The sequence below is a fragment of the Primulina tabacum genome, chromosome 11, assembly GCF_025594145.1.
Source record: "Primulina tabacum isolate GXHZ01 chromosome 11, ASM2559414v2, whole genome shotgun sequence".
NCBI classification, from domain to species: Eukaryota; Viridiplantae; Streptophyta; class Magnoliopsida; order Lamiales; family Gesneriaceae; genus Primulina; species Primulina tabacum.
Genome location: NC_134560.1, coordinates 20,082,344 through 20,091,415, shown reverse-complemented (window position 1 = coordinate 20,091,415; position 9,072 = coordinate 20,082,344). Strand labels below are relative to the sequence as shown.

At 36.2% G+C, this 9,072-nt stretch overlaps 1 non-coding gene across 1 annotated transcript; it reads right to left on the bottom strand.

Annotated features, from left to right (window-relative positions):
• Positions 1 to 2,318: 2,318 nt before the first annotated feature.
• On the bottom strand, positions 2,319 to 2,425 carry LOC142519982 (small nucleolar RNA R71). Its single transcript, XR_012813864.1, has one exon. It is a non-coding gene; the product is annotated as a small nucleolar RNA R71 (small nucleolar RNA).
• Between the last annotated feature and the right edge of the window lie 6,647 nt (positions 2,426 to 9,072).

Sequence of the window (9,072 nt, the reverse complement as noted above, 5' to 3'; positions counted from 1 at the left end):
TAGACTGAAGGCAGCACCTTTCAGCCAACACTTGTTTAACGTCTGTGTGTCAAAGACTATATACACAAGTTTATTTTCTTTGTGCAAGACTCACTCAGCTAGTCTTTTAAGCTCAACTCTCTGTATATGTGAGTGATTGTTTGTGTGCGTGTGTGTGGGAACTGATCTATGAATACAACACGAAAGTGTTCTCACACAATAAGGGAATTGTACTTCTAATCTAAGCTGATAACACGTTGAAGTGTTCCCTCAAAACTGGGCTGGTTGCCTCTTGTAAGCTGATATGCATTATGCGTGCCCTTCTACTTCTTTTTTTGTTTTTCACACCACTCATATTGATGATCTTGGTACCATACACCAAGACTCATCAAATGTGATCGTTGCAGCTTGAATGCGTTCCTTGAAATTTGTATCTTGAATTTTCCGACAGCCATTCTGGAACATTTTGTCTTTAAGCTCTGATGCAACGTCCATTATTGTCCTTTTACTGGACAAAAGCTTTTCCTTAATGGGCACAGCTGGATTCCATTGAATAAGCTTGTCGTGTTCTGCAAACTGATTGATTCCTAAGTGATGTTCTGAACTAGTCAGTTGAATTGGTCTTGAACTAGTGCGGTGAAATCAGTTGGCTCGTCAGCTGAACTGGGTTCACTAATTCAGTTGAACTGGTCAGTTGAGCTTTTCATCAGTTGAACTCTTCATCAGCTGGCCGGGCTTCTGAAGGTCTTCTGCTATTTGAATCTTTAATTGGTAATTTCAAATTTTAATTTAAGTAGTTTAGATTAAAGGATCCACTCTTGGTATTTTAATAAAGTTAACATTAATGAATATTATTGAAATCCACTTAATAAAATGGTTCCAATATATTAAATAATCATATTTATATTATGTTATATATTATTATCTTATAAATATATAATATATACCAAAAATTATAAATATTTTCAAGTATTTATTGTTCTATATATATATTTGTAAACACTAAATCAAGGTTCCCACTTTAAATGATTAGTAAAACCAAACAAACATTTAAATGGTACCAATAAATTAATACTATGATATATTCATATATAATAAATCAAGGCATCCACTTTAAATGGTTGGTAATATCAAACTAATATTTAAATGGTTCCAAGAATTTAGTATTATGATATATATTCATACATAATAAATCAAGGCATCCACTTATCATAATACTAAATTCTTGGAACCATTTAAATGTTAGTTTGGTATTACAAATCATTTAAAGTGGATTCATTGATTTATTATATATGAATATATCATAATATTAATTTATTGGTACCATTTAAATGTTTGTTTGGTTTTACCAACTATTTAAATTGGGAACCTTGATTTAGTGTTTACAAATATATATATATATATATATAGCACAATAAATACTTGACAACATTTATAAGTTTTGGTATGTATTATATACTTATAAGATAATAATATATAACATAATATAAATATGATTATTTAATATATTGGAACCATTTTATTAGGTGGATTTCAATAATGTTAATTAATATTAACTTTATTAAAATACCAAGAGTAGATCCTTTAATCTCTACTACTTAAATTAAATTTTGAAATTACCAATTAAAGATTCAAACAATAAAAAAAAAAACAAAACAAAAGGATTTTTGTATTGGACTTGTAATTACCTTAGCTTCCCTGTGGATACGATATCCGGACTCACAAATTATACTACTTGTGGATAACCTGCTCTTGGGAGTGCAACAATCAAAGTCGCATCAAGTTTTTTGGCGCCGTTGCTGAAGAAGTATAATTTAATTTCAACTCTATTTAATTTTGTTTATAGTTTATTTTTCTTTGAATTTTTATTGCTTTTGTGTGTTTTTCTTTTGCATTTGCATGAACATTTGGTCACATACACTTAGTGGTCGACTCATTCGAAATAACCCTTTATTTTCACAAAACATGGCGGAAAAACTCATCCAAGAAAATGAAGATGAAATTCAATTTCAACATGGTCATGATAGACGAAGAACATTTAGAGATCACATGATGCATCTCATTTCAATTTTAAGCCTGGTATTATCCAACTTTTACCCAGCTTTCATGGCTTAGATTCTGAAAATCCATACATGCATTTACGAGATTTTGAAGAAGTGTGCAACACATATAATAATCTAAATTGTAGCATGAACACCATTAGACTTAAGCTTTTTCCTTTTTCTTTAAAAGATAAAGCTAAATTTTGGCTACAAAATCTTTGATCGAGATCCATTCGAACTTGGGATGAATTGCAACAACAATTTTTGAAAAAGTTTTTTCCATCTCATAGAACAAATTCTTTCAAAAATCAAATCCTCACTTTCACTCAAAAATAAGGAGAAACTTTTTATCAGTGTTGAGATAGATACAAAGAATTGCTTAACCTTTGTCCACATCATGATTTTGAAATTTGGAGAGTTGTTTCTCAATTTTATGAAGGCTTAACACCTAAAGATACGCAAATGGTTGAATTTATGTAAAATGGAACATTTGAAGAAAAATATTCAAATGAGGCAATTGAGTATCTCGATTTATTAGCTGAAAATGCTCAAAATTGGAACACTATAGGTACAATCAAACCATCAAACAAGATTCAATCTCCCACATCTGGTGGAGGTATGTACACCCTCAAGGATGAAATAGATCTCCAAGACAGATTTACCTCTTTGGCAAGAAAAGTTGAGGCACTTGAATTGAAAAAGAATGGTCAATTAAAATCTGTTCGAGAAATTGCGTGTCACATCTGTGGTACAAGTGATCATTCTACAAAAGATTGTCCCACTTTGCCCTCTTTTAAAGAATGTCTCCATAAACAAGCCAATGTTTTCAACAATTTCAAAAAGCCAAATTTTGAACCATTTTCTCAAAGTTACAATCCAGGTTGGCGAAATCATCCAAATTTTAGTTGGAGGAATGATAATGCTGCACAATTTTCACAACCACATTTCCAAAATCAACAAAATTTTCAAAATTATGCACATTATGTTCCTCCACCTAAAATAAATTTGGAAGATACATTGAATTCTTTCATTACAAAGCAAGACTCTATCAATACTCAAACTACTCAAACCATGACAGATTTGAAAGATACTCTTGCTAAATTTGCATTTGCACTTAATGTTCATGAAAAAGGTAAATTTCCTTCACAACCTCAGCCTAATCCCAAGGATCATCATTCACAAACTGTAACTTCTGGAACTCAACCAATGGATCATGTAAAATCTGTTATTACCCTTCGAAGTAGTAAGGTTCTGGAAAAATCCATTCTTGAACCTTGTGAAGATGATGATAAATCAACTTCAAAAGGTAAGGAAGAGGAACCCATAACTTGCGAAGAGGAGGTTCAACAGACAGTGTCACCACCATTCCCTCATACATTGAAAAATACAAAAAAATCAAATTTTAATTCTGATATATATGATATTTTTAAACAAGTAAAAGCTAATATTCCTTTATTAGATGCAATAAAGCAGGTATCATCATATGTCAAATTTTTGAGATACTTGTGCACTGTGAAAAGAAAATTGAATGTGAAAAAAGAAAACATTTTTAGCCGAACAAGTAAGTGCAATAATTCAAAATAATAATACTTTGAAATACAAAGACCCTGATTGTCCTACTATTTCATGTATTATTTGAGAACAAAAGATTAAAAAAGTATTGCTTGATCTTGGAGCTAGTGTGAATTTACTTCCATATTCAGTTTATCAAGAACATAATCTAGGCGAGTTAAAACCTACTTCAGTAACACTTTTACTTGCCGATAGATCTGTTAAGGTGCCAAGAGGTATGGTAGAAGATGTGTTGGTCCAAGTTGATAACTTTGTATATCCTGTCGATTTCATAGTTTTAGATGCACAACCAATCGAAGCTTGTAATGCAATTCGTGTAATTTTGGGTCGTCTATTTTTAGCAACTTCTATTACTCTAATAAATTGCAGGAATAGAATAATGAAGTTATCATTTGGTAACATGACCTTGGAGCTTAATGTTTTTAATCTTTGTAAGCAACCACATGACAAAAGAGATTTTTATCTCATGCTTGCCACCAATATTTAGATATTAACATCAACTTTCTACAAGTCCAAGAATCATCTTAATCCCATTTGCAACGCCAATTTTATTCTTGTTTTATCGAACCTGTAAAAATAGTGAAAACTTATAATTACACAACTTATATTTTATACAATTTATTATAAAACATATAATATTTAAACATTTAATAAAACAAAAACTATAAATTTATATTATAAAACATTTAATTATACAATTTTTATATTTATCAGTACTTCTAGGATGAATGGAGTATGGAGTATTATGGTTCCTTCATAACAACTTCTCTCATTGAATCACCACTAGGAACCCAAAGTCGATCTCGATATCCAACTATGTCATCCTCCTCCAAATACAGCTTTCGACCCTTATATTCATCTCTCAGTCTCCATTTCTGTACTTGCTCATCAGAAGACTGAACTTCATGGATTCTATGCCTCAGGGTCGACTGAACTGTCATAGTAGCAAGATTAGGATCCTCGTTCCTAGCATACACTGCAAGCTCGAATCGCTGAATCTCTGCCCACAATGGCCTCTGAACTGTCAATTGAGCAATAACTATTTTCTTTCTGAAACATCAAATACTTAAAAATGCTACTAGTTTTTTAAATTCTAACACTCGAAAATCATCTATAAATGCATGCATGCAATGCTGTCGAAAATTATCATTTATAAAATAGCAATAATCAACTAACAGGAAAAATATTGTAGTTTAAAATAATTCTATAAGAAACACATAAAAATCTTCACAACCATCTGCGTAATAAAATGACCAAGGGCATAATAAAATGAATGAGAAAATGTTCATGTCCACTCCTATCCCAAAAACATGATGTGCGGAAAAATATGGTCCTCGGGTTCACATGTGCACATCCAACCCTGCCTACTCAGTCCTCGGCACCTCCAGCCTCCTGATCAAAATGCTCACCTGCATCATTCACACCTAGTGAGTCTAAAGACTCAACACACCTGTAACATTATAACGAATACATATACCTAACAGGCAACAGTGAAAAGTACTGTAATAAAATACATTTGATGATCTTATAAAATCGTATGCATAATCATAACCTATCAAAGCATAACCATTTCCATAAGATATAACGTCATATCAACATATTCGTGTTCATTTTCTTAATTTGAATTCTTTTTATTAACTGTGACATTCGTATCATCATGTCAGTCGATGGATCCATCTACGTGTAACCGCGGTACCCGACGGACATCAGCGACAACATTACCTGTCCACTGAGCCTTGGCCTTACATTTCATCGTGTCATCGTGTCATCGTATTAGTCACAAACAACTCCCATAATTCAAAACATGTCATCATATTCATCACTTAAAAAAATCATGCATAGACGTAAATTTTCCTTCAAACGAAGCATGCAACGTATTTTTCATAATTTCGTGAGAAGATCATATACATGATACATAAACATTTAAAAACATGAAAAATAGTGTTTAGGGCGCTGCCAGGACTAAAACTCGACCCGGGTGCAATGACAATTTTGCCCCTAGAAATCCTAAATGACTATTTTACCCCTAGACCTCAAAATTTCGACCCGAATCTTACCCAACTCCTTAAAACACCTAAAAACTTATTTTTAAACATTTATTAGACGTAAAATCGAGCCCGTTTCAAAACTTAATCGATTCATTTTAAAACATGGACCGCAGTCTCGGTTTTAACCCGAATCAACCCGAAACTTAACCAAATTTCTCCCAACTTTTTACCACACCTTATACACGTCTTAACAGCCCTTAAAACATCTATACCAGCCGACTAAAGTTGCTGAACTTTTCGGCCATTGCAAATCCTCAAACCCAAGTCAAAGCAACTCGTTGTTTTACAAATTCTAGACCTAACCTTCGGGGACCAGCCCTTCATAGCCCCCTTAGGACCCTCCTGGACCGACCTAAGTACCACCCTCAGCCCCATGCATGTGCGTCCCTAGTTTCTCCAAGAAACAATCGAACCTAGCCATAACGTAACCTATGCGTCTTCTAGCTTTGCTCCACGCATGGTCATGCTACCAGCCGGCCAGTGACCATCCCGAGGCCTCATCAGAGACAAATCATGTCCTTAATCAACCCCTAGAATTAGCCATGCCCCGCTGAACCTCACCCCTGGAACGAGCCATGACCCTGGAACTAGCCACACCGAACCCAAAGGACACTAGCACCGATCGGCCCTCATACATCCTCACTTAAACCACCCAAGCTTCGACTCCAGCACCTTGCTCCCATCATCATAAACGTGTACAACCCCTTAGAAACATAAGATCGACAGCCCCTTGCACATGAGTCATCAAACGTGAGTTACATGCATAAGTATGCGGATTTCATGAACAAAACGAAACATAAACGTAAAACCGTGAAGGGACCAAGTATTACACATAAATTACACACATATCAGCATATAAATACGACGTGAATGATGGAAAAGAAGATACATAGCGTGCCTTATCGATTAAATTTTCAAAATCTTGAAGATTCTTGCGAAGAACGTGCACCAGAGAGGCGGGAACAATTTTTTTCTTGAGAAGCTTGAGAGGAAATCGAGAGAGGCTGTTGGATATTTTCGAAAAACTGCTGAATGAAGGGGAGTGGATGGCCACAATGTGTTATAAAGTTTAGGGTTAACTTAGGGTATGTTTAATTAAAATACAAAACACTAATGGGCCATTAATTAAATTTTTCAAAAGATTAAAAGGTTTTTGAGCCCATAAAACATTAAAACAAACCCATCAAGCTCAATAACACTCTCGAAAAATATTTTTTTTGGTAAGTTTTTGAAAATATTGCCCGAGCTCTCAAAAAGTCCCCCAATTCGCTAAATTTTGCGAACCGGTTAAAAATATAATTCGGAGAGTAAAATTACCCAACCAAAGCCCATTTTCGAAAGTCATATTTTAAACACCTCATATTAAATAATTAAAAATTATTATTCAATAATAAATATTTTCCAGATTATCCCCAGTTTCTGTTCCTCGTTCAAGCGCGAAATGCAACTTAAAACCATAATGCATTAAACTTTAAATAATCAAGAATTAAACTCTAACCATGAAATAATCATACATTAAATGCATAAAATCTTTAAACACATAATTTAAAATAAAACTCTAGATTGTATGCATTCAGGTTACGTAGTTCAAATTTCCTAGACCTTACAATTCTTCCTCCTTAAATTGAATTTCGTCCTCGAAATTAAAACACACCTAATAACTCCGGGTAGCTACTCCTCATCTCGGTCTCCGTCTCCCAAGTAGCCTCCTCCTCGAAATGATTCAGCCACTTGACTTTGACCATGTGGATCACCTTGTTCCAGAGCCTCCTCTATTGTCTGCCCAAAATCTGAGCGGGTCTATCCTCAAAGGATAGGTTCGGTGACAGCTAAAGTGGCTCAAAGTTCTGTACATGCGAAGGATTCGACATGTACTTCCCCAGCATGGAGACATAGAACACATTATGAACTCCTGCCAGATTCGGCGATAATGCAACTCTGTATGCGAGTGTCCCAACTCTCTCTAGTAACTCAAACGGCCCTATGTATCTCGAACTGAGCTTGCCTTTCTTCCCAAATCTCATCACACCCTTCATCGGTGCGACCTTAACGAACACATGGTCTCCTACAGCAAACTCAAGATCTCGGTGCCGCTGATCTGTGTAACTCTTCTGCCGGCTCTGAGCGGTCCTCATCCTGTCTCGGATCTTGACGACTAACTCTGAAGTATGACTGACGATATCCGGCACTATCTCTGCCCTCTCTCCTACCTCGTCCCAATACACTGGAGACCTACACTTTCTCCCGTATAGTGCCTCATATGGAGCCATACCAATCGATGCCTAAAAACTGTTGTCGTACGTGAACTCCACAAGAGGTAACTTCGGCTCACAGCTGCCCTTGAAGTTGATCATACAACTCTGAGTAGGTCCTCCAAAATCTGAATAACTCTATCTGACTGTCCGTCAGTCTGAGGGTGGAAGGCAGTACTGAATAGCAGCTTAGTACCCAATTCCTGATGTAGACTCTTCCAGAATGCAGACGTGAATATCAGTTTCCTGTCTGACAAGATAGACACTAGAATCCCATGCAGTCTGACTATCTATCTGATTTACAGCTCTGCGTACTGAGTCATGGTGAAAGTCTTCCTGATTGGTATAAATTGTGCTGATTCTGTGAGCCGATCAACTATCACCCAAATGGCATTATAACCTCCGGTCGTCCTGGGAAGCCCTGTCACGAAATCCATGCTAATATTCTTCCATTTCCACTCGGGAGTGGTCTCAGATTCCCAGCAGGTCTTTGATGCTCCTCTTTGACCTGCTGACATGTCAAACACTCGGAGATGAATCGTTGAATATACCGCTTCATGCCCGGCCACCATTATAGAGACTGAAGATTCTTATATATCTTCGTATTCCCTGGATGAATGGAGTACGGGGTGCTGTGGGCCTCTCTCAAGATATCCACACTCAGGGAATCATTGTCAAGAACCCATAGTCGGTCCCTATATCTGACTATGCCGTCCACATCTTTATACAGTCTTCGGCCCTTAGCCTCGTCCCTCCCTCTCCACTTCTGCAACTACTAGTCAGAAGTTTGCCCTACCCAGATTCTGTCTCTCAAAGTCGACTTCACTTTCTGAGTAGCAAGATTTGGGGCATCTCCTCTGGCATAAACTGCAATCTCGAATCTCTAAATCTCCACCTGTAGCGGTCTCTGTACCGACCAATGAGCAATCACTGTGTTCTTCCTGCTCAGGGAATCTGCAACAACATTAGCCTTACCCGGATGGTAGCTAATGTCACAATCATAATCCTTTACTAACTCTAGCCAGCTCCGATGTCTCATGTTCACCTCTTTCTGTGTGAAGAAGTACTTCAAGCTCTTGTGATCAGTGAAAATCCTGCACTTCTCCCCATCCAGATAATGCTTCCAAATCTTCATGGCAAAAACAACTGCTGCTAGCTCGAGGTCATGAGTCGGATAGT